This window comes from Heterodontus francisci, chromosome 7 (assembly GCF_036365525.1).
Source record: "Heterodontus francisci isolate sHetFra1 chromosome 7, sHetFra1.hap1, whole genome shotgun sequence".
In the NCBI taxonomy this organism is placed as follows: domain Eukaryota; kingdom Metazoa; phylum Chordata; class Chondrichthyes; order Heterodontiformes; family Heterodontidae; genus Heterodontus; species Heterodontus francisci.
Window position 1 is genome coordinate 32127123 of NC_090377.1, and position 24992 is coordinate 32152114.

At 42.9% G+C, this 24992-nt stretch overlaps 1 long non-coding RNA gene across 2 annotated transcripts in view; it reads left to right on the top strand.

Annotated features, from left to right (window-relative positions):
• Positions 1-11029, top strand: part of LOC137371694 (uncharacterized) — a 79170-nt gene extending 68141 nt beyond the window's left edge. For both annotated transcript variants that reach the window (XR_010975271.1, XR_010975270.1), the window contains exon 3: positions 9834-11029. This is a non-coding gene — a long non-coding RNA (uncharacterized lncRNA). The remainder of the gene's footprint in view (positions 1-9833) is intronic.
• Positions 11030-24992: the final 13963 nt, after the last annotated feature.

A 24992-nucleotide genomic window follows, 5' to 3' on the forward strand; every position in this document is an offset into this window, starting at 1 on the left:
GATGTTCTTACAATCCTCATCACTATCCGCAACTCCACCAACCTTTGTGTCGTCCGCAAACTTATTAATCAGACCAGCTACATTTTCCTCCAAATCATTTATATATACTACAAACAGCAAAGGTCCCAGCACTGATCCCTGTGGAACACCACTAGTCACAACCCTCCATTCAGAAAAGTACCCTTCCACTGCTACCCTCTGTCTTCTATGACCGAGCCAGTTCTGTATGCATCTTGCCAGCTCACCTCTGATGCTGTGTGACTTCACCTTTTATACCAGTCTACCATGAGGGACCTTGTCAAAGGCTTGACTGAAGTCCATATAGACAACATCCACTGCTCTTCCTTCATCAATCATCTTCATCACTTCCTCAAAAAACTCAATCAAGTTAGTGAGACACGACCTCCCCTTCACAAAACCATGCTGCCTCTCGCTAATAGGTTTATTTGTTTCCAAATGTGAGTAAATCCTGTCTCGAAGAATTCTCTCTCATAATTTCCCTACCACTGACGTAAGGCTCACCGGCCTATAATTTCCTGGATTATCCTTGCTACCCTTCTTAAACAAAGGAACAACATTGGCTATTCTCCAGTCCTCTGGGACCTCACCTGTAGCCAATGAGGATACAAAGATTTCTGTCAAGGCCCAAGCAATTTCTTCCCTTGCCTCCCTCAGTATTCTGGGGTAGATCCCATCAGGCCCTGGGGACTTATCTACATTAATGCTTTGTAAGACGCCCAACACCTCCTCCTTTTTGATAACGACATGACCGAGACTATCTACACTCCCTTCCCTAGAATCATCATCCATAAAGTCCTTCTCTTTGGTGAATACTGATACAAAGTACTCATTTAGTACCTCGCCCATTTACGTAACGTTTTAGTATTGGTAGGGTATATTAATTGTGGTAAGGTAGATTAGTATTGGTAAAGTTTAATATTAGCAGTATTAAAGTTATTATTACTATTGGTAAGGTTTGTTACTATTGGTAGGGTTATTAGTATTAATAGTAGCAGGGTTTATGAGTAGCAGAATTTAGTTGCAGTAGCAAGGTTGCTCTCTAATACTCAAAGGAATAGCAGGGCTGCTCCAACTCTTGAACTCCAGATTTTGGAACTTGAGCAGCAGCTAGCGACACTGTGGTGCATTCATGAAGATGAGAGCACGTTTGTCGATGTGGTCACCCCGCAGCTTAAGAGTATGCAGGAGTATGCAAGAGTATGCAGGAAGACAGTCAAGAAGAGACAGGCAAGTAGTAAAGGAGACTTGAGTGCACCTCACTCTCCAACAGGTATTCAGTACTGAATACTGAGGAAGGTGATGGTTCATCTGGGGAGTGCAGCCAGAGCCAAGGTCATGGCACCATGGATAGCTCAGCTGCATAGCAGGGCACAACAAAGACTGAAACAGCGATCGTGATAGGAGATTCAATAGTTAGGGGAACAGACAGGCATTTCTGTGGCCGCAGACGTGAATCCAGGATGGTGTGTTGCCTCCCTGGTGCCAGGGCAAAGGATGTCACTGAGCAGCTGCAGAGCATCCTGAGTGGCGGGGGTGAACAGCCAGCAGTGTGGGCCACATTTGTACCAACAACATAGGGAGAAAGAAGGATGTGGTCCTGCAGAAAGAGTTTACTGAGCTAGATAAGAAATTAGCAAGTAGGACCTCAAAAATATTAATCTCCAGATTACTCCCAGTACCACACGCAAGTGAGTACAGGAATAGAAGGATAAGACAGATGAATGCATGGCTGGAAAGATGGTGGTGCAGGAGGGAGGTTTTTAGATTCTTAGGACATTGGGACCAGCTCTGGTGGAGATGGGACCTGTACAGGCCGAATGGGTTGCACCTGAACAGAGCCAGGACTGAGTTCCTTGCAGGACATTTTGTTAGTTCTATTGGGGAGGATTTAAACTAGTTTGGCAGGGGGATGGGGACCTGAGGATGGACTCTGTTGGGACAGAATAAGAAATGAAAATGGAAGCCAGAAAATTAGTGACTGAGTCTGGAAGGCACAAGGAACAAAGGTTAGAAAGTAAAAAATAAGAGTTTGGCACTGCTCAAGAGTATTTACTTCAATGCAAGGAGTATAGCAAATAAAGCAAATGAGCTGAGGGCACAGATAGACACATGGCAGTACGATATCATAGCTATTACTGAAACCTGGCTGAAGGAGGAACAGGAATGACAGTTCAACATTCTTGGTTACAGCGTTTTCAGATGCGATAGAGAGGGGGATAAAAAAGGAGGGGGAGTGGCAATTTTGATCAAAGAAACAATTACAGTTGTGAGGAGGGATGATATGTTGGAAAGTTTATCAAATGAGGCCATATGATTGAGCTAAGGAACAAAAAAGGGGCAATCACACTGCTGGGAGTGTACTATAGACACCCAAACAGTCAGAGGGAGATAGAAGAGCAGATATGATAGCAAATCTCTGAGAAGTAAAAAAAAAATAGGGCAGTAATAGTCAGGATTTTAACTACCCCAATATTAACTGGGGTAGCTTTAGTGTGAAAGGAATTGAGGGAGCAGAATTCTTGAGGTGCATTTAGGAGAACGTTTTTGGCCATCATGTAGCAAGGCCAACAAGAGAGGGCACAGTTTTAGTCTTAATTTTAGGAAATGAAGATGGGCAGGTGGGAGGAGTGGCAGTGGGAGAGCATTTTGGTGGTAGTGATCATAATTCAGCCAGTTTTAACATAATTATGGAAAAGGACAGAGATAGAACAGGAGTTAGAGTTCTCAATTGAGGCAAGGCCAATTTTACTAAGCTGAGGAGTGATGTAGTGAAAGTGGACTGGAAACAGCTACTTGAAGGTAAATCAGTGTCAGAGCAGTGGGAGGCAATCAATTCAGGGTGTTCAGAGTAAATATGTTCCCAAAAAGAAAAAGGTGGAATGGCCAAAACTAGAACTCCATGGATGCCTAGGAGCTTACAGCGTAAGATAAGGCAGAAAAGGAAAGCTTATGTCAGACACCGAGAATTCAATACTACAGAAAGCCGAGAGGAGTGTAGAAAGTGAAGGGGTGAAATCAAAAAGGAAATTAGGAAAGCTAAGAGAGGGCATGAAAGAATATTGGCAAGCCAATCAAGGTGAACCCAAAGGTATTTTATCAATACATTAAGGGTTGAATTCTAACAGCCCGCTGCACGCCAAAGAACCCCGGCGAGTCCATTTAAATCGCCGGGGTGGGCCGCACCACCCCCCCCGCCCCCGCTCCGATCACATGGAGGGGGTGGGCTGTCTGTCCTTGGCAATGGCGTCAGCTACCTGTGCGCAGGTGCTGACACCATTTTAAAAGGACTGTCAGCCCTACCAGGACATTTAAATATTTAAAATGAAATTGTCTTTTGATCCTCTTCCACTCCCCCCATATCAATTAAATTAATAATTTGCCCTTTCCCCCCAAAAACACTTAGCTTCACAACCTGAGTTTCCCCCCACCTAACTGCACAAACATTAAACGATAACTCTACTCACAATCCCCTACGCCCATGACGTTAATTTGACTCATCCCCGCCGATCCCGCACTGAGAAACTTACCTCCTCCCCACCCGCCTCGTTTCCCTGGATGGGGGTCCAAAGGTGCAGTAGTGCCGGCCACTGGGGTGAAGATCGTGGTGGGACTTCAGGAGGTGACATGAGGGTGGTTCTTGCAGGTATTTTAATTTATTTAAATATTTAAATTCGCTTCCGTCGCCAAGTTGGGGGGGCGGGGGGCGGGCGTGGGGGGTGGTGCCGCTATGAGGCCTCGCCACCACCGGCAATATTGGGCTGGGCCCTTCCGGCGTCAAGGTCCGTGGCGGGCCTCATCCGGGGCCATTTTCAGGCCCCTCCCCTGCCACGGATCCCGATGTCGTGGGTTCTATAGAATCCAGCCCTAAGAGTAGGAGGATAACTAAGGAAAGAGTAGCGCCCATAAAAGACCAAAAAGGTAACCTATGTGTAGAGGCGGAAGATGTTGGTATTGTTCTTAATGAATACTTTGCGTCTGTCTTTACAAAAGAGGGAGATGATGCAGATATTGTAGTTAAGGAAGAGGGATGTGAAGTATTGGATGTGATAAACATAGGGAGAGAGGAAGTATTAATAGGATTAGCGCCCTTGAAAGTTGATAAATCACCAGGGCCGTATGAAATGTACCCCAGGCTGTTAAAAGAAGCCAGAAAGGAAATAGTGGCAGGTCTGTCCATCCTTGTCCAGTCCTCACTGGATACAGGTGTGGTCCTGGAGGACTGGAGCACTGCTAATGTTATTATCTATTTAAAAAGGGAGTGAGGGATAGACCAAATAATTACAGGCCAGTCAGTCTAACCTCAGTAGTGGGCAAATTATTGGAAGCAATTCTGAGAGACAGGATAAACTGTCACTTAGAAGATCACAGATTAATTGGGGATAGTCAGCATGGATTTGTTAAGGGAAGATCTTGTCTTACTAACTTGATAGAATTGTTTGAAGAAGTAATAAGGAAGATTGATGAGGGTAGTGCAGTTGATTTGGTCTACATGGATTTTAGCAAGGCTTTTGACAAGGTGCTACATGGCAGACTAGTTAGAAAAATAAAAACCCATGGGATCCAGGGAAATGTAGCAAGGCAGATACAAAATTGGCTCAGTGGCAGGAAACTAAAGATAATTGTTGACGGGTGTTTTTTTGCCTGGAGGGCTGTTTCCATGGCGTTCTGCAGGGGTCAGTACTGGGTCCCCTGCTTTTTGTGGTGTATATTAACGATTTGGATGTAAATGTAGGGGCATGATCAAGAAGTTTGCAGACGACACAAAGATTGGCCGTGTGGTAGATAACGAGGAGGATCGTTGTAGGCTGCAAAAAGATAGCGATGGTCTGGTCAGATGGGCAGAAAAGTAGCAAATGGAATTCAACCTGGAGAAGTGTGAGGTGATGCATTTGGGGAGGTCAAACAAGGCAAAGGAAAACACGATTAATGGGAAAATACTAAGAGGTGTAGAGGAAGTGAGGGACCTTGGAGTGAATGTCCACAGATCCCTGAAGGTAGTAGCTCAGGTTGATAAGTTGGTTAAGAAGGCATATGGAATCCTTTCCTTTATTAGCCAAGGTGTAGAATATAAGAGCAGGAAGGTTATGCTGGAAGTATATTATCATTGGTTAGGCCACAACTTGAGTATCATGTACAGTTCTGGTCACCTCATTACAGAAAGGATGTAATTGCACTAGAGAGGGTACAGAGGAGACTTAACAGGACTGGAAAAATGCAGCTATGAGGAAAGATTGAATAGGCTTGGGTTGTTCTCCTTGGAACAGAGAAGGCTGAGGGGAGATTTGATGTACAAAATTGTGAGAGGCCTGGATTGGGTGGATGTGAAGGGCCTATTACCTCAGCAGAGAGGTCAGTGACTAGGGGCATAGATTTAAAGTGATTGGTAGAAAGATTAGAGGGGAGATGAGGGAAAATCTTTTCACCCAGAGGGTGGTGGGGGTCTGGAACTCACTGCCCGAAGGCACTGGAGGCAGAAACCCTTAACTCATTTAAAAAGTGTCTGGATGTGCACCTCAAATGCCGTAACCTGCAAGGCTACAGATCAAATGCTGGAAGGTGGGATTAGGCTGGCTGGCTCGTTTTTCGGTCGTCGCAGACATGATGGGCCAAGTGACCTCTTTCTGTACTGTAAACATTCTATGAGTCTATAATGAGGCATGAATGGCATTCTTAGATTCCAATTTTTAGAGGATTGCTCACTGGTCATCCTCCTCCAGAGGCACCCAGATAAACATGGTGTTGTGACTACTTGAATTCCTACAAGGGGAAGGGTTGGTGGAGGTTTTTGGGTAGGCCAAAGATATAAGTGTAACTAAAACCCCAAAGAATTCAGTCCTCTCCCATCCCCAAGTTGTCCTTTGGAAATCAGGACTTTCTAGCTGCTGGTCACCATCAACAGCTGGAAGACTGCAATGTTGGATGCCCAGAAGAGCCTACTCCTGGACCCAAATTTCCTACTCCATCTTCTGGTGCCAGCAAATGATTCCCATGCCATATTACTAGCCTGGGACAAAAAAATCATGCGGCTCCTGAGCCTGGACAAGAGAAGCACATTTTAGGTGCTCTGAGACTGTCTAGCACTGGGGCTGGTGGAAGCAGGGTGTGGTAGGAACTTCTATTGCATGGTGTCAGCACACTTCAATTCGTATGAAGCTTAACCCCAAATAACAGTTCTAAACCATAGTTATCCATGATAACTAGTTTTCTGGACAATGTACCTTTCCCTTTGTACATCTGAGCAGTATTTTACAGTGAAGTATAGATCCCTGAGATACTCGACCTCCCTCTGTAGATCACCTTGAGTAAAGACGATTAATGTATTATTTGTGTTGCAGTGAGAGCAAGATATCAGACCTGGCAATGATATCCTACAAGTATTCTTCAGGTAGTTCAGGTGGGAAATCTAAAGCACATTGAACTGTCAGGGAACTCAAAGACAGGAAGTGGCAATATGCAAAGGAACACAGCTCACTGGTAACAGGAAGAATTGAAGACTTGAAAACTGTTGGAAGATCAGATTACATAGAACTACAGCATAGAAATATGGCTATTTGGCCCACATGAGCCCCCACATGAACCTCCTTCCACCCGATTTCATCTCATCTTCTCAGCATATCCTTTTATTCCTTTCTCCCTCCTGTCTTTACTTAGCTTCCCCATAAATGCATCTATGCTAATCAACTCAACTATTCCTTGCTGTAGATTTACACATTATAACCACTGTTACACCAATGTGCTTTGTTGATAACTGACTGGAGATCTGAATTTATTGTTTCAAAAAAAGACATTTAAAAAAGAAAAGCTTAGGATGGTCACCTAATTTGCAACACTGTATCCTGCACTGCAATTCTTGTGAAGAGAGAGCTGAAATGTCTTCTCAGTCCCCAGCATGAACCAAGACCCAGGAAGTTTAAAGGAACTACCTGTTCTTTCAGCAAGCAGAGAAATACTGCTAACTGCTATTTTTGAATCACTGAGTGACTGTCATATGACAAGCTCCTCCCCATCTGTAGTTTCATCTGGTGTTTTCTCTGCAGCAAAGGAGAAGCAACTGGACTCTGACATGTGCATACCCTAAGTGGGGGTCCTCCCTCTCTCTCCATTCTAGCTTGAAAGCTTTCAAATCCTGCTTGTTTACTGACCACTCTTTGCATGCTCTGGCTACAATCAGAAACCCCGTTGGAGGAAATCATCCACGTCGCTGTCTCCAAGAGACCCACTGACCCAATCATCTACCTCTTCAAACTAAAAGCCTCAGGCCCACTGAATTCAGCTAGAGGCCAGCTGAATCACCAAACACCACAAACTGTATATCTTTTTTATGGACTGTAACTCAACCAATCTACCTTTCCCCACTCTGTAACCTAACTGTGTGTGTTATAGCTGGCTCACAACTAAAGGCCTGCTACCCAACCCGACCCCGACAGGACCCAATGACAAGGGTCTGAGTCAAGCCAGACACACAGAGTAAGAAGTGTTAAAAGTAAAAAACCTACCTGAGCTGCGTGTCTGGGATGTCAAAGAGGGAAACTCTGAGTCTGTGCAGTGAGTGAGTGAGCGTCTCTATGACATCATCACACTCATGCTGCAGCTTCCTGAAGATTGGGAGTCGCAAAGTAGGTAAAGGAACATTTTGGTGGTCAGGTCGGGCTCTGGTTGGGTCAGGTCGATTCGGGCTCGGGTCGGGTCGGGTCGGGCGCAGGAAAAAAGTGGAGGGACTCAGGCTGGGTCAGGTTCGGGTCTGATGTGGTTCTGTCGGGTTCGGGTCAGGATTTTTCCCCTGACCTGAGCAGGCCTTTACTCACCACCAACAACTGCTCAAGGACAATTAGGGATAGGCAATAAATGCTGGCCTTGCCAGTGATGCTTACAACCCAAGAATGAATTTTGACAGGTTGTCTAGATATTCTCCAGTGCTTACTTCTCTTATCCTTTCCCAATACAAGCTTCAGCAATGCTTCCTCCCTTCTTGGGTTTCTTACATATATAGGTTAGAAAAGAGTCCTGTACATGTTGTAAAAACTCCCTCTCCTTTCCCTCACTCTGCCAGTTTATTGAAGGTAGTTGAAATCCCCAATTATTATGATTTTTTAAATTTATTGCCTACGTATTTCTCCCTCCACTTCCTTTCTATATTCTGTAGAAAACACTTCATTGTGTGATCCCGCCATTCTTATCCTTTATCTCAATCATAAACAATTATCAAGAAAACACAATATGCCAAAATAGGGATTATTAATTCATCAGTTGGAAAATTACATTCAACTTTTAATGGAAAAAATCCTGCAGTTAACTTTGAAAAAACTAGCAGTTAAGATGGCCACCACAATTTGCATCTGAAACACCTTTTCACATTCCAAAGACCCACCTGGAGCCAGAGATCTATGTACCATAGACCCAGAACAATGGCTTGCTTGAAGTGATTGAATCACCTAAGATTGCTTCATTAGCATGGCATTCAAGGCAATCCTAACACCTTGACTTTGAAAGAGCAAACCCCCTACAAGTGTAAATACTGGCATCCTGGGGCCTGGGGAACCAACTCCGAACCTTGAATATCATTAGAAGTTTCCAGTGAATACACCTGGGCCATCGTGTAACTATCTGTCCACTCTGTGAAAGCTAAAGTTTCCTTGAACAAAGAGACAGGCAGCAACTCGGACTATACAGCAGGAGAAAGGCTGTGTGCCTTTCCCTCTCTCTCTCTCTCCCAATAATAAAAGTTTGAACCCCGTCTGTGACTGTGGACCCTCCAAACCTACATATTTCTACAGAGACCAGGGGAAGAGAGAAACCTACAAGTCTGCCTTTAGGAAAGCCACAAGCCAAGTGGGCCAGCCACAAAGTACCCTTTGACCAGCCACGGACTTTAGGAATACAGCTTCAGCTGGAAGACCATCGAATCATCCAACTTCACAGACTGTGTATTTAATTTCCATTTATTCTGAACTCTAATCCAAGCACAAAATCTACTTTTCCCTCTGTAATCTATTTGTGTGTCGATGAGTCTTGAGAGAATGTGTGCGTGAATGTGTAGGATAGTTTTTTTTCTAGATTGGTTTTAGATTGTTAAGTATAATAAACTCACCTCTTTCTTGTTTAAACTCAAGAAAACCTGTCTGATTGCTTCTTTCACTATCACATTAAAGGTAAAATGTAAAATACTCATTGAGGTGGTAAATACAACGCTGTTTAAAAAAAAGGAATAAGAGGAAGGACAAGAGTGGAGCCTGGGACTCCCTCCTCACCTAGCTATAACACAATGCATTCTGTTTCTATCTCTTTAACAGTTATATCCTTTTTTGCTACTGCCAGTATATTGTTTCTGCTGATATCTTTTTTGTTCTTTTTTTCATAATTAGTTAATTCTGTATAATAGGTCATATTGCTATTGCTATGGGCTTTAATTTGCTTGGTGGCCACGTGGCGAAGTGATCTGATTAGATGCCTCCTAGTGGTTTAAAAAGACATCATACAGTAAATTGGGACAGGGTGAGGACAGTTATTGACAATGTCCTATGTTGACTTGGAAAAACTTTAGATTAGGATCCAATCTTGGACTGTTTGTATTGCTTGGGACCCAGGTTTGAAGATAAATTTAACCAAATTTTCATTCGCCGTGACTGTCTGGAATAGGGTTCAGACCCTGCATCTTCTGACTTAGAGGCTGGAATGCTGTCATTAAGCCAAGGGCTTGCTCCAGTGGGTTAATGATCTAGCTTGTTTATGTATAAATACATTACCCTGTACAGTAATAAAAAGTGAAATCACAGCTGTGATTCTTCATCCTATGTGTTTCCATTTACTGCCAGGCCATATTGGAGATGGACCGGGTCAAGGTAAAGGCCTTTGCCAGAGTGAAGGAGGAGGGAGAAAAACAGCATAAATCGGAGAACAAATCAAGCTGTGCATTTCTTGCACACTCTCTAGAAGGCAACTTACCAGCAGCATAATAAGCATCACTTTCAAACCATATCAGTCAGCACAGTGTGAAAAGTGTGCATGGAGTGGTGGTAGAAATTCATGGAACCAGCGAAAACAACTTGGCATTGAAGAGATGAAAAATTGCCTTCAGGACATCGAGATTTTTTTTTACATGTGAACTAATCAGGATTAAAAAAGAAAATAATATCAATCTTTCTTTCTTTGTAGGAACTTTAGCAAAGATATATGAAGCCATTAAGGTCAGGACTGTTTATTTTCAGACTGTCACAGTCTGCACAATGTCAAAAAGCTTGCCTATTCTCAGGGATACTCAGTGATTGGAATTCTAAAACCCGTGGAATAAAGCTTTCAAAATTTGAAATACTTTCCCACCAGTGAAGTGGGTTCTACTGCAGTGCACTAGAATGCTATTTATGGAGCCATTTTCAGAAATATTATATGCAGTTAAGAATTAACTAAGTTTCCCTTAGTGTATCAGAGAATCTAATTCCCAGTTAACATAAACAAGAAGCAAAAAGAAAAGAGAACAATGAAATTGTGTTTCTAACTTACTGAATTGCAATAAAATCGTAACAGTTTGGAGTCTTTTGCATTAGCTCTTAATGACTTCTCTCTTGTTATCAGCTACAATATATAAACAACTGATACCAGCATTCAACACAGCCAGACTTCATGTTTCCTTACGAAAGACTTTTTCCCAGTAGCTCCATTAAATTAAAAGTACTCCAACTCAAGACAAAACAAACTTTTGCAATAGCAGGCACCTGCTTATTATAAATAGATTAACAAGCCTATGTGTAATTGAGATCAATCTAATTATACTAAAGCACCCAGCGACTTATATAACCCTGTTTTTAACTGGCAGGGAACACCTAACACTACTGCAATTCGTACAGACAACTCTTGCAAGTGAAGAACTATTGGAATAAGATCTTTCAACAGAATGAAGTGAATGAATCTAACAAGAGGATCCAAGCTTTCAGATAGATAATGGGAGGGAAAGATCTATTTATGACCTCACTCCACACCTGCTTCCCAGTCCCTGCATCAGTCAGGTTTGTATTGTAATGTCTAAAGATTCATTTGAAGTTTTTGAAAGCTTTTAATCCCTTTCCCAACGAGTTTAAAAGTTATTCAGATGAACATGAAAGAAGCATTAATATTATTATAATCATATCAAATATTAATAATATTGATCATTACTCAAATGTACCAAACAAAAAGGCCCATATTGTCAGAATTTTCCAGATTCTTATGAGCATTAGGAAGAATATAAGGGCCTATTTTCTCACTGACAGTAGTTATGTTAACAGCGCGCCAGGTTGAAAATATCATTCACGACATTAAAGCACATTTTGAAGTGACACACTTTGTTGTAGGCTTGACTCCACAGTAAATGTTTATTTCTAGTGAACAGAAAGCACCTTTGAACTAATTATTTGAAGTAGAATTGAACAAATTAAGTCGCTCCCATTCTCTGATATTTCAAAATAAATACCATAAACCACATTTTGACCAATTTTTGAACATACTTGCAGACAATACATTCATTGTGTCTTGTATACTGTATGCTGAGTGGATGATACATTAGGAAGTAAGTCAGATGACTTTAAGAACATTGCTGGTCTGTACAGTATTTGTAATGAACCAATTTGCAGTTCGTTACTGGATAGATTTTGTGAGATCTGCAGCCTCAGTGGAGAAGGAAAGGTAAGGTTAACATTTGGGGCGATGACCTTTCGTCTGACAGTTCTGAAATGATAACCCTAGCTTCCCCTCATCAGAGAAGCTCCCTGACCTGCTGAGTGTTTACAGCTTTTAATGTTCCAATTCCAGGTTTCTAGCTTCTAGTATTTTGCTTTATTTTTTAAATGTTGTGAGTCTTTGCTAAGTAGCACATTACATTGCATTTTCCAGCAAAGATATTCGCTGAGCTTTCTGGAACTTACACTGTCAATGTCCTGGGAGGGTGGGAGGTACTGGGTGGAGGAGAGGGAGGAGTGACTCTGTTGCTCAGTAGGCAAGAAGCAGAGGCCTTTGCAGGTAAGTGTAAACATTAGAGTTTTGTGAGGCCAAGAAGAGGAAAGGTGCTCCTCGAGAATCCACAAAGAAGTTGAGGCCTCTGTCATGTCCAGCATTCATGAAATCCCCTCCTGAATGTGTTCCCCAATGTGTCGTAACCAGGTGGCATCTAGGCCACTCAATATTCGTTAGTGGGAACCCGGCACGTGGGCTCGAGACATTCTTTTCCTGTGGGCAGCTCGCTGCATCTATGTTAATAGGGGCCAGCTGTAAAAATGGACTGGCTTCTCACAGTGCCTCCCAGGCAGCAGGCCTACATGTTCACTGGCTGACCACCCCAAATTCCTTTAATTATATTTAATCATTTTAACGAAGAAAATAATTGTGACCTTTGACACCCCCCCCCCCCCCCCCCCCAACTGGTGGAGCCGCTTATTCCAGCAACAATGAGGACCCTGTGATCTTGAGGCCCTGGCCTCATTCAAATCTGGCTATCGAGCTGCTGGGGTGGTACCTCTGTGTCCCTCAAAAATAATGCGCCACTTACCTTTGGAGGTGCTCTTCAGCTCCATCACCAGAGGAATTGATTTTGTAGGGCCAAGAGCAAGCATGCTCCTCCTGACCCCACAGAGAAAGTTTGGGTCTTAACCCTCAGTTTAATATCCACTGTGAAAGACAGAACTTCCAAAATGGAGGACTCCTTTGATGCTGCACTGAAGTGTCAACCTTGATGCTGTTTATGCCCTCGAGTGGGAGACGAAGGGTTAACAATGGTTGTCTACTACCCTGCTTATGCCAGACATAACCTTATGTCCATTTCCTTCTTGTTTTTCACCTGCAAAGGATAGGTCATTGTTACAATTGGCTACAATTTGGCTTGGCCCATGTTGCCAAAAATACCTTTTTCCAAGTTACCAACAGCTTATGGTAGACTGACAGATATTAAATTCTCGTGTCTAGAGAGCACTATGCTTTCGCCTATGAGACATGGGTTTGAAACCAGCTGAACTAATGCAATGAAAGTCCCTACAGATTGTTGGCTGTATAACTACTACATGAAATGTGACATTGCTGAGAATCTTACACTCCAGAGTAAAGTTTCCTTTTCCTTTAAACAACTGCCTTTGAAGGGTATATTTAAGCACTTTGCTAAATTGAAAGAGCCTTTAAGTTGATTCAGAGTTTTAAAAAAAACAAATATGGCCACTATGATGGTAAAAATAGGGGAATGAAGTGTTATCAGAACAATATTTATGGGATCTATTCTCAACTCACAGTAAAATATGTTAGGTCCAATGACTGAGTTGGCAAAAAGTGCCAGTAATCAATTGTAGGATATCGACCTGGTGCCCTGACCCTAAAATGATGATAGACTACAAATAGAATATTGCAGTGGTGGTATTGTGTTACCATTTTTCTTTAATAAATGTTAAACCCGTAAGTCAGTGTGAGAGCAGTAGTAGCACAACAGTGTGACATACTGTTCCGTTTATGATCATTGGTTTGGACAAATATAGAAACATTATACAAAATGGAACAAGCGATATATCATTAGGTAATGAATTGTGTATATATTATAATTCTTTTTGCAATATACATATAGAAGCATTGTAACCCACTAAAGAATATTTTCATTAATATATTATTTTCCTGTTATGCTAGTGGACCTTACTCTTATTTTTCAGTAAAATCTTCACACACAGTAATCTTATAATCTTGCACTTGATTCTTAATGGTCAGAATTGAGTCACAATTGATATATTCATGAATCCAATACAGCTCAGGTCTGATCAAATTGAATACATATTTAGCTTGAAACTGAGCTCTTCTCCTGCATCCTATCTCACACTGCCTAATTAGAATTAGAATTAGAATTAGAATATTACAGCGCAGTACAGGCCCTTCGGCCCTCGATGTTGCGCCGATCATCTGACCTACACTATTCCATTTACATCCATATGTCTATCCAATGACCACTTAAATGCCCTTAAAGTTGGCGAGTCTACTACTGTTGCAGGCAGGGCGTTCCACGCCCCTACTACTCTCTGCGTAAAGAAACTACCTCTGACATCTGTCCTATATCTTTCACCCCTCAACTTAAAGCTATGTCCCCTCGTGTTTGCCATCATCATCCGAGGAAAAAGACTCTCACTATCCACCCTATCTAACCCTCTGATTATCTTGTATGTCTCTATTAAGTCACCTCTCCTCCTCCTTCTCTCTAACGAAAACAACCCCAAGTCCCTCAGCCTTTCCTCGTAAGACCTTCCTTCCATACCAGGCAACATCCTAGTAAATCTCCTCTGCACCCTTTCCAAAGCTTCGACATCCTTCCTATAATGCGGTGACCAGAACTGCACGCAATACTCCAGGTGCGGCCTCACCAGAGTTTTGTACAGCTGCATCATGACCTCGTGGCTCCGAAACTCGATCCCCCTACTAATAAAGGCTAACACACCATATGCCTTCTTAACAGCCCTATTAACCTGGGTAGCAACTTTCAGGGATTTATGTACCTGGATACCAAGATCTCTCTGCTCATCTACACTACCAAGAATCTTCCCATTAGCCCAGTACTCTGCATTGCTGTTACTCCTTCCAAAGTGAATCACCTCACACTTCTCCGCATTAAACTCCATTTGCCATCTCTCAGCCCAGCTCTGCAGCCTATCTATGTCCCTCTGTACCCTACAACACCCTTCGACACTATCCACAACTCCACCGACCTTCGTGTCATCCGCAAATTTACTAACCCACCCTTCTACACCCTCATCCAGGTCGTTTATAAAAATGACAAACAGCAGTGGCCCCAAAACAGAACCTTGCGGTACACCACTAGTAACTAAACTCCAGGATGAACATTTGCCATCAACCACCACCCTCTGTCTTCTTTCAGCTAGCCAATTTCTGATCCAAAGCTCTAAATCACCTTCAACCCCATACTTCCGTATTTTCTGCAATAGCCTACTGTGGGGAACCTTATCAAACGCCTTACTGAAATCCATATACACCACATCCACGGCTTTACCCTCATCCACCTGTTTGGTCACCTTCTCGAAAAACTCAATAAGGTTTGTGAGGCACGACCTACCTTTCACAAAACCGTGCTGACTATCGCAAATGAACTTATTCTTTTCAAGATGATTATAAATCCTGTCTCTTATAACCTTTTCCAACATTTTACCCACAACCGAAGTAAGGCTCACAGGTCTATAATTACCAGGGCTGTCTCTACTCCCCTTCTTGAACAAGGGGACAACATTTGCTATCCTCCAGTCCTCCGGCACTACTCCTGTCGACAATGACGACTTAAAGATCAACAACAACGGCTCTGCAATCTCCTCCCTGGCTTCCCAGAGAATCCTAGGATAAATCCCATCTGGCCCAGGGGACTTATCTATTTTCACACTTTCCAAAATTGCTAACACCTCCTCCTTGTGAATCTCAATCCCATCTAGCCTAGTAGGCTGTATCTCAGTAATCCCCTCGGCAACATTTTCTTTTTCTACTGTAAATACTGACAAAAAATATTCATTTAACGCTTCCCCTATCTCCTCTGATTCCGCACACAACTTCCCACTACTATCCTTGATTGGCCCTGTTCTAACTCTTATCATTCGTTTATTCCCGATATACCTATAGAAAGCCTTAGGGTTTTCTTTGATCCTATCCGCCAATGACTTCTCGTGTCCTCTCCTTGCTCTTCTTAGCCCTCCCTTTAGATCCTTCCTGGCTAGCTTGTAACTCTCAAGCGCCCTAACTGAGCCTTCACGTCTCATCCTAACATAAGCCGCCCTCTTCCTCTTGACAAGCGCTTCAACTTCTTGAGTAAACCACGGCTCCCTCGCTCGACAACTTCCTCCCTGCCTGACAGGTACATACTTATCAAGGACACGCATTAGCTGCTCCTTGAATAAGCTCCACATTTCGTTTGTGCCCATCCCCTGCAGTTTCCTTCCCCATCCTACACATCCTAAATCTTGCCTAATCGCGTCATAATTTCCTTTCCCCCAGCTATAATTCTTGCCCTGCGGTATATACCTGTCCCTGCCCATCGCTAAGGTAAACCTAACCGAATTGTGATCACTATCGCCAAAGTGCTCACCTACATCTAAATCGAACACCTGGCCGGGTGTTTGTAATTATAGTCAACATGCACAGCAAAGCAAGGAGAATAGTGGGGACTAACCTTCACTTGTCACTCTTTCAATCTATATCATCCTCACCTTCTGTACAATCAGTAATTTACTTCAATAAAATGTCCAATGCAGCAATTTAAGCAAAAACTGATACATGGTAAGTGTCCTATGTGCTGTGGCCCAGTTGGTAACACTGTTGCCTCTAACTCAAGAGTTTTGGGTTCAAGTTCCACTCCAGGACTTCAACACAATAATTTAGGCTGATACTCCAGTGCAGTACTGAAGGAGCGCTGCATTATCTGAGGTGCTGTCTTTTGGATGAGATGTTAGACCGAGGCCCCGTCTGCCCTCTCAGGTGGACATAAAAGATCTCATGGCACTATTTCAGAGAAAGGCAGATGAGCTCTCCCTGGTTTCCTGGCCAATATTTATCCTCCAATCAACATGTCAAAACTAGATGGTCTGTCATTATTACATTGTTGTTTATGGGAGCTTGTTCTGCACAATTTGGCTGCTGCATTTCCTACATTATAACAGTGACTACACTTCAAAAATACTTCATTGTCTGTAAAGCGCTTTGGGACATCCTGAGGTCATGAAGACTATATAAATGCAAGTCTTTCCTTCTTTAAATTGCCAGTGATTGAAATAGGGACTATAAAAATAAAATTAAAAGAAACGGTAGTAAGGACAAAATTCATTTTAGATGCTAAAAACTACATAGTCTAAGAACCTATCATAAAATATAAATGATAAGCAATGTGTTATCTAAAGTTCTTCTTGATTATGTAATTTTAAGCAGCACTGCAGCATGACTGAGGAAACTTGTCTCAAGCACGTACTTCTTATTCTTGTTTGTCTGTTGGTTATATGATACCAGTGTAACTCATACTCCAGAAAGTTGAAATGGCATTAAATGGTTATTACTAATTTTAAAACCATCAAGGAAGCCTTGGTAGGAGTGAAATAGAATAATATTTTTTTCTGCTAAATTATGACAGAAGTACTTTAATTGCATTTTTTCCTTTTTTGTAATACCCAGTGTCTGCCCATAGGATTTGAAAAACATGCTTGAAAGAGAACACTATAAAGTGCCAAGAGTTAAGATGTTGCAAGAATACAGTTTAGCTTGAAAAGTTCCTGACCTTTGCCAGGAAATCATTAGAAGAATTTATGATGATATAGGTCCATATGTCAACCAGTAATAAATAATCCATAGATTGAGTACGCTTTAAACATCCCTACTTTAAAAACCCAAACATTCTTTGATGAGATGAAACGTTCCTTTCACCTTGTCATTATTTGTTCAAAGTTAAAACAGGAAATGGATCAAACTTAGATAATACTTCATTCATTAATTTTTAATCAGATAACAAATCTCCCTTTTTTTTGCATGGGGTTAACGTCTTAAGTTCAGGCTACATGTAAATGGGTTCATAGCACACAGAATGTATAACTTAAATATGGATTTTATTGTATATAAAATTCACAGTATGCAATTCAGATTTGATTTAGTGCTATTATTGTAACAGATTCATAAAAAATAATTTAAAGAAAATAATATATTTAGATTGGAGTGGCATACAAATTTCCTGGCATCTTTTAGACATTCATAAACTGTAGATGTGCTTTTTTTTCCAGTTGTCACAAAAGTGTGCTTTATGTCAAATAATAATTTTTAATCCACTGGCTGGAAACCGAATTGAATTTTTAAAAAAGCAGAGACTAAAGGTGACTCACTAGGCAGACGGGAGCTGGACACCGACTGAACCCGCTTCCGCCTCGCCTGGGGATCCAACCCGTATTTTGCGGGTCCCCGGGCTTCAATTGGCATGGGCGGCACTTCCTGGAGGTAAGAAGTCCCACCTAATAGAGCTGCCAGCCAATCAGCGAGCTGCCAGCCAATCAGCGGGCTGGCAACTCTTAGTCCCAGCAGCGCCACTGGAAGCAGTGGCCACTGCTGGGACTGCAGCCCAGCATGCAGAGAAGATACCTGGGAGCCAGGAAGGAAAGTAAGTTTTGGTTGCCTTGCCGGGGGTAATCGGTTGGGCCTCGGTGAGGCAAGGGTGGTTGTTTGGGGGGAAGGGGGGTGTGTTGGGTTGTTGTGGGTAGCGGGGGTAGCCCTCCATCAGGCACAGGGTGCCTGACCATGAGGGCCACCCTGGGATGCTGAGAAGCTGCCTGGTTTCATTAGGCAGCTTCTCCCAGCTCCAGGATGCCCACTTGCCATATGTAAAATCCACGTGGAGGCAGGTGAAGGCCCTTCAGTGGCTGCTAAGTGGCCACTTAAGGGCCTTGATTGGCCTGAGGCGAGTGGACCGCTATCCGCTGCCGCCACCCTGCGTAAAGTGGCAGCGAGAGGCGGGTGAGCGTCGGGAAGGTCTCCATTTTATGCCACCCCCCCCCCCACCGTAGGGTGTTTCCGATCGTGTGAAGGTCATTCAGCCTTGCTGGTCACGACCGAACCCACCTATTTACGGTCGAAGGTCTGGGCTTACCCTTATGAATCACACTGAAGGATGATGAATAATGCAATCGACACAGGTTTCAGATTTTGAATAATAAAAGTATGTTTAATGTGTACAATGAATCTCAATATGGCAAAATCGATGCTAACGTTCCTATATGACTAACAACAAATAGATTACTTCCCCTTGGACTTCTTAAACTAAGGCCTTTCGTGTTCCCTTACTCATGGTCAGTTAATTCTCTACACTACACTAACCCCCTTTTCTAAGGTTTGGTTGGGACGTGCAGAGGTAACTCTCCACACGGCTGTGAGTTGAGTATTCTGCAGGCTGTGGATGAAATGCTCACCCTGCTAACTTTGGCTGCTGGGTCATGTCTTCTATGATCGAAGTCTTTGGGGGCCGTACCGGGTTCCTTAGGACATGCGACTTCCTTTGGTCCTGGTTGTAGAGAGAACAGCGTGCTCTGATCGTCTGTCCTGTAGAGCTGTGTGGCTGGTGTCCGTTTGACATCAACAGTTCGACCCTCCTCTCCTTCCTCAGGCTGCTTCAGTTCCACTGTTTCAGCGGTCTTGCTTTTTCCACCAAAACCAAATGTTCCCTTGTTTTCTGAATGATCTAGTCAGAAGGTGGAAAATGCTTCGATTGGTCCCTGGAAGGAAAGCTTTGTTTGAATGTGTGGTATTTTCCCGCCTCTCATCTAGCTGGTTTCGGGGGGTGGGGATGGGGACAATGGGAATTGCTGGTCTTGCGTCATCTAGTTGAATACTATACGAGGTGTGAACTGTTTCCGATGGGTTCTGTTGTCCATACCGATTGACTTGATTATATCAACCGGTGGATTTCATTGTCTCTTTAGCCAGCTTGGAGCAGTGAAGACGTGGGGGGCTGGCTGAGAGCAGAAGGCAATATCTCTGTTGGGTGGGGTGGGATGTGGTTTAGCCTTTGAAAAGCTTGTCCTTTCTGGTCTGAGACCAACAGCCTGTCCTTTGGTAACTGTGTTTTAAACAGGGTCCTTTTCACAGCCATTTTCCCAAAACTGGGGTTTTACCCCTGGCGAATAAATTCTTGAATTAAAAACGATAATCCTTTACCCCTCCAACATCCCGCTCGTCGGAGTGGTGTCAAATTCTGGCCCATGTCAGCAAAGACCCATCAAGGACAATGACCTGGAGAATCTAAGTGAACCAGATATCCTGTCCCCATTATCAAGGCATCAAGGCGTCACCTGAGGGATTCAACTGGTGGAGACGAACCACTCAACCTAGTTACTTGAAAAATTAGGTCCTTGCTTTGACAAGGGGATTCCCTGACATGAAGTAATTAAGTTGCAAGGGGAAATACACTAGTAACGACCATGCTTGAGTCATGTGACAGGCCCAACCTTCATGTGTGTAAGCTTCTGCTTTCTCTGCAGTAAAGAAGACAAGCAGCTGAGATGCTGATGAGAGTAGACCCGAGTGGGGTCTTTCCTTCCTTCCTCTTTCTCCAACCCACCTTGCAAGCTATGAACCGTGTTTGCTGATCATGACCACATAGGGAAGCCCCTGCCACAGACAGGCACTCCTTGAAGGAAATCGACCCTGCGCTACTGTCTCCAGGAGAACAGCCAAATCAGCCATCTACATCTTTAAATAGAAGGCATCGAGACCACCAAGGAAAAGTCACACGACCACCGAGTTCAGCCTCAAGCCAGCCGAGTCACCAATCTCCACAGACTGTCTACCCTTTTTATTTCTCTGGACTCTAACTTGACCAATCTATCCTGCCCCTTCACTCTGTAATCTATTTGTATATATGTGTGAACTTCGGGTGGGGGAGAGAGAGAGAGAGAGAGAGTGTGTGTGTGTGTGTGTGTGTGTGTAAGTCAGAGTTTATTTTATTATTTTTACTTAGATCAGTTTAAATATAATAAAACTAACCTCTTTCTTTGTTAAACTCAAGAAAACTTGTCCAATGGATATTTTATTATCACAGTGCATAAACAGTTAAACATTCACTGAATTGGCAAATATATCCTTTTCAAAAAGAAGTAAAACTGTTGCGGTCAAACAAGGAGAGGAAAAAGAGGGGAGCCATTCGACCCCTCCTCGCCTGATTGTAACAGAAATATGGGGGATCTACATCTGGGATCGAACCCACGGACAAATGAGAAATTGGAAGCTGGAAACCAAATTGATCTCGAGCAATAATTTAAAATACAGGTTTTCTTGTGGTTTTCAGTGCTGGAGCACTAAAAATAGCCACATTCGAGGCCAATACCATCCTAGAACAGAGTAAAGTAACTTGGGACAGTTTAAAAGTTTTATATGTTGAAGAGTTAAAGAGTATGGCTAGATAAATATCTGTCCAAAAGCTAGGAAACCCAAAATACTAAAACTTGTGGCCGACCATTTTGAAATTGAACTTGAGGAACCAGAGACAGGTATAGAATCTTGAACAGGCAGGCTAGCATTGACCAAGATAAAGCTGGAGCAGCGGAAACTAGAGCTAGAATTCCAAGTAAAGGAAAGGGAGAGACAGGAATGAAAGGAAGAGAGAGTTTTCCAGGATAAAGAGAGACAGGAACGAAAGGAAGAACGAGAGAGAGGATTCCAGGAAAGGGAGAAGAAAGAGCTTTCCAGGAGGAGAGGCAAGGAAGAGAGTTAAGGCAACTCGAACTGACTAGAGGCAGACCAAATATATCCAGTGAAGACATCGCTAGTGAGGGGACTAACCCAGCTCAGGACTGAGTGCTGAGGTCTTAAAGTTCTCCCAATTGATACCAAAGTTCAATGAGATGATGTGGAAGCATTTTCATCTTATTTGAAAAGCTTGCAAAACAGTTGAAGTGGCCAGCAGCAGGATAGACCCTGCTACTGCAAAGCAAATTAACAGGAAAAGCCAATGAGGTTTATTCCCTATTGTCTGATGAGAGTTTATCAAACTATGAGAGGACGAAAAATGCTATCCTGTGCGCATACAAACTGGTACCAGAGGTGCACCACCAAAATTTTCTAAACTCTCCATAAATGGCCTGGACAAATTTACACCGAGGACGAAAGGGATAAGCAACTCACAAGCAGCTCACTTTCGACCAATAGATATGGGTACTTAAGATAGACCCCACTAATGAAAGCCTCGGAGGGGTGATCCTCCTCGAGGAGTTTAAAAACTCGCTTCTCCTTTCCGTAAAAACTCACGTGGAGGAACAAAAGTTTTCAAGAGCCAGGCAGGCAGCAACTCTGGCTGATGATGATGAGCTTGTCCACAAGCCCTTTCCCCAAGGGAAACCCTTCCCTAGTCACCTCCATAAAGCTGAAAGGATAGAAGGTGGGAGGGTGAAGGAGGGTGAAAGGAGGATGAACTGCCATGGGTGAGAAGGGAAAGATGGCACCAAGGAAGCAACACACCATCCTGAAGTCATGTCTACAGCTCCAGAAGTGACTGTTTGCTCATCTCACTATCAAATCCCCTACCACTATTGCTCTTCCACTTGTTACGACTGAGGATGGAGGAGATTTTATTTTAAATCATTAATGGGATGTGGGCATCGCTGGAACAGCATTTATTGTCCATCCCTAATTACGCTTGAGAAGGTGGTGTTGAGCTGCCTTCTTGAACGCTGCAGTCCATGTGGGGTAGGTACACCCACAGTGCTGCTAGGAAGGGAGTTCCATGATTTTGACCTAGCAACAGAGAAGGAACAGTGATATAGTTCCAAGTCAGAATGGTGTGTGGCTTGGAGGGGAACTTGCAGGTGGTGGTGTTCCCATACAACTGCTGCCCTTGTCCTTCTAGGTGGTAGAGGTTGTGGGTTTGGAAGGTGCTGTCTAAGGAGCCTTGATGCATTGCTGCAGTGCATCTTATAGATGGTACACACCGTTACCACTGTGCATCGATGGTGGAGGGAGTGAATGTTTGTTGATGGAATGCCAATCAAGTGGGCTGCTTTGTCCTAGATGGTGTCGAGCTTCTCGAGTTTTGTTGGAGCTGCACTCATCCAGGCAAGTGGAGAGTACTCCATCACATTCCTGACTTGTGCCTTGTAGATGGTGGACAGGCTTTGGGGAGTCAGGAGGTGAGTTACTCACTGCAGGATTCCTAGCCTCTGACCTGCTCTTGTAGCTCTGGTATTTATATGGCTACTCTAGTTCAGTTTCTGGTCAATAGTAACCCCCAGATGTTGATAGTGGACTGTCTTTCTCTAGTTCCACTTATCCACAGGTCACAGCATATATTTCAATGTTTTACCCAGTTACTGATACAGCCAATTATATACTTTATTTAGTTTAGTTTCAGAATAAAAATACCAACCAGGTTTCTTTAATAAGCAACAAAGCTATTGAATTATTGTAAAACAAGACTTATTCAATAAAGATGCAAATCTTATTAACACACTGGTTGAAATATGAAAGTATAAATATATTCCCTTCTAAATAACCCAACACACATGCACACACACAAGGAAAAATAAAGAAGCTTTCCCTGCAGAGATCAACTTTACAAAGAAAGAAAAAAGTACTTTGGCCAAATATTTGTTATTTCTTGAAGAATAAGGATAAGATATGGAATCTTCCAGTTGGTCTGGCATCTGGATACACATAGATGGGTGTCACTAGACACATACAGTTGTCACTGGGATCTTTTCAGAAGCAGTTCATTCAGGAGATGCCAAAAGAAAGTTTTGCAGAATTCAGGAGAAATGCTGCATCAGTTTCTCCAGTTCTCATGCTGGATTCTCAGGGTTTCTCAAAGAGGTGGAACAGGATGAGCTAGTAGCCACTCTCTCTTAACAGGCTTACACCCCAACTCCCCATTCAAACTGTTCAAAAACGAAACCAGCTCCTGACCACCATAAATCTAGACATGTCAATTCTCTATAAACAACTCCAGTAGTCAACAAGGCTCCTGCTGTTTACTTAGCTTAAGACACGTGACTTCCAGTAAGTGTTTTTGTTTAAACAAAGTGCCAAGTGTCCTTCCAGTGACCTTTTTAAAAAAAAACAAGTCCAGCATCTCCTCAGGTATTTCCACAGTCTTATGAACACAAGTTCTCAAAAAATATTAACAATGAAAGCATGTTCATGACACCTCCACCCTTAGGGGAATGAAACACCATTTTTAAATATGTTTCATTATAAAGTGTGGGAAAAAACAGAATATGAAAAAATCAAATCACATTTACACACTCACTCTCATTCACTCTTTACCTGTAACTAATAAAGTTCTGCCCTGTACCATCTGTGTACTCAGATAACTCAAAGCAAAGTTAAATTCTCGACAAAGCATCAGCAATTACATTGTTTTTCCCCACAATATGGATAATCTTTAAGTGATAGGGCTGTAATAGTAAACTCCATTGAAATAGTCTGGCATTCCGGTTTTTGAATTTTTCCACAAAGGCTAGGGGGTTATGATCAGTATATATGAGTGTCTCCCTGTAGCTGTGGCAGACATTTACTTCAAAATGTTTAAGAGGTAGTAGTAAGCCCAGGGTTTCTTTTTCCACTGTAGAGTATCTCTTTTGGTGTCAATTTAGCTTTTTGGAAAAGTATCTCACAGGCCTTTCTATGCCCAATTCATCTTCTTGGAACAGGACAGCACTGACCCCCGGGTCACTAGCATCAATTGCTACCTTGAACGGCTCAGTGAAATTTAGGGCAGCCAACACTAACACTGTTTCATTGATCAAAATTGCTTGCAGCTTCTCAAAAGATGCTTGGCACTCCCCTGACTATGGCAAATCCATCAGTGGGACAGCTATAGTGCTGAAATTTGGTACAAACATGTGGTAGAAACCACACATCCCCAAAAAGCTCATGATTTCTTATTTAGTCTTCGGAGCAGGGAACTCCACCAATGCTTGTACTTCCGCTGTTCTTGGCAACACTTGGCCTTGCCCTATGATATGCCCTAGGTAGGTTACCCGCGCTTTTGCAAATTCACTTTTGGCAAGGTTTATCCCCAAATCAGCCAACTGTAACTTTCTAAATGGAGCTTCTAGTTGTTCCAAGTGGTCCTTCCAAGTGTCACTGTATACCAGCACATCAATGTAAACCACACAGTTAGGAACACTAGCTACCACTTGGAAAGTTCTCTGGAAAGTTGCTAGGGCATTTTTTTTGCCCAAATGCCATCACTTGGCATTGGAAAAGATTCATGTGACAAATGCTGCTATTTCTTTAGCTCTGGGTATTAAAGGATCCTGCCAGAATCCCTTTAACAAATCTATGTTGATAAGAAACATGGCAGTGCCAACTCTGTCAATACAATCTTCCAAGCGAAGAATTGGGTAGCAGCCTGCCTTTGCTACTGCATTAACCTTTCCCTACTCTATGCAAAATCTAGTTGAACCATCAGGCTTAGGCAATAACACCACTGGGGAACTCTAGCTGCTTTGACTGTGTTCAATTAG